Below are 1,912 nucleotides of genomic sequence, written 5' to 3'. Positions count from 1 at the left end.
GCCCGTAAGTAAAAAATCCCTTTATGATTAGAGTAGGCCAGTTTCGTTCCCCGTAAGGAAAAAATACCTTCATGATTAGAATTGTGTGTTATTTTCGTTGCCCGTAAGTTTAAAATCCTTTCATGTTTAAAAAAGGGGCAGTTTTTTCCCCGAAAGTATAAAATTTCCTTATGATTAGAATTGTGGGTCAGTTTTTTTTTGCCCGAAATAAAAAATACCTTTCATGTTAAAATTTGGGCATTTCGTTCCCCCGAAAGTATAAAATACCTTTCATGTTTAAAAATTGTGGGTCAGTTTCTTGCCCGTAAGTTAAAATACCTTTCATGATTAGAATTGGGGGAAATTTCTTCCCCGTAAGTATAAAAACCCTTTTCATAAATTGAATTGTGGGTAGTTTCGTTCCCTGTAATATAAAATACCTTTCTTTTTTAAAAAAGGGTGGGTCAGTTTCGTTCCCTGTAAGTTAAAATACCTTTCGATTAAATTTGGCATTTTTCGTTGCCCGAAGTTAAAATCCTTTATGTTAAAGGGGGGTTTCGTTCGTTGCCCGTAATTAAAATACCTTTATATTGATTTGTGGGTCAGTTTCGTTCCCCGAAAAGGAAAAAATCCTTCTGATTAGAATTGTGGGTCATTTTCTTTCCCCGTAAGGAAAAATATTTTTTGTTTAAAAATTTTGGGGTCAGTTTGTTGCCCGAAGTAAAAATATTTTTCATGTTAAAAGGGGGGGTCATTTCCCCGTTCCCCGTAATATAAAATCCCTTTCATGATTAGAAATGGGGGCCAATTCTTGCCCGTAAGTATAAAATCCCTTTTTCATGATTGAAGAAAATTAGAATGAGCTTTTATATAGCGCAATATCATTTCAGCGTGCTCAAAGCTCTTTACAAGGGTCCTGGCCAACAACATTTAACATTTAGGACGGGACAGCCCCCTGTTAGGCGATATTAAAATTTTTTGGGAAAAAGACAACGCTGTTAAACGGCCATGTACTCATGTTACACCTGAGTACGGTGAGAGAATGTGAGTAAAGAGCCTTTTCCAAGGACTAACTATGCGTCGAGCGAGGTCGAACCCAGGACCTTCCGATCCGAAAGCGGTGTCATCCCACTGACCACTAGCCAAACAAATGTGATGATGACTTCCGAACCTGGATTGATCCCTTGAAAATAGACGTGTATGGATGATTTGAATGAAGGAATGAATAAATGAATGAATTTATATAGCGCCTAGACCACAATGTGCTCGAGTGCGCTTTACAATGCAAAAAAAAACAAAAATAAATTGATAATTTAAGCATAACATTATTCATATTGGAATAGATCAATCATTTGTAATTTAATTACCACGCACTGTGCTACAAGGTGAAAATTTTGGATATAGGATTTAGGATAAGTGTAGCCGAACGATATTACTACTACTACTACTACTACTTCTACATACTTACTACTACTACTACTACTAACTACTACTACTTACTACTACTACTACTTACTACTATACTTACTACTACTATACTACTACTATACTACTACTACTACAAACTACTTCACTACTATAGTACTACTATACTACACTACTACTACTATACTACTACTACTACTACTACTACTATACTTACTACTACTACTACTACTAACACTGCTACTACTACTACTACTACTACTCTCTATACACTACTACTACTACTACTACTAACTTACTACTACTACTACGACTACTACTGTACTACTACTACTACTACTACACTATAGTACTATACTACTACTACTACTACAACTAACTACTATAACTACTACTACTACTACCACTATTCATACTACTACAACATACTACTACATTACTACTACTACTACTACTACTATACTACACTAACTACTATACTACTATTATACTACTACTACTAATACTA

This window comes from Berghia stephanieae, chromosome 12 (genome assembly GCF_034508935.2).
Source record: "Berghia stephanieae isolate SIO BIC M18660-M18661 chromosome 12, UCSD_Bste_1.3, whole genome shotgun sequence".
Taxonomy (NCBI): domain Eukaryota; kingdom Metazoa; phylum Mollusca; class Gastropoda; order Nudibranchia; family Aeolidiidae; genus Berghia; species Berghia stephanieae.
Note: the sequence above shows the minus strand (reverse complement) of the source record.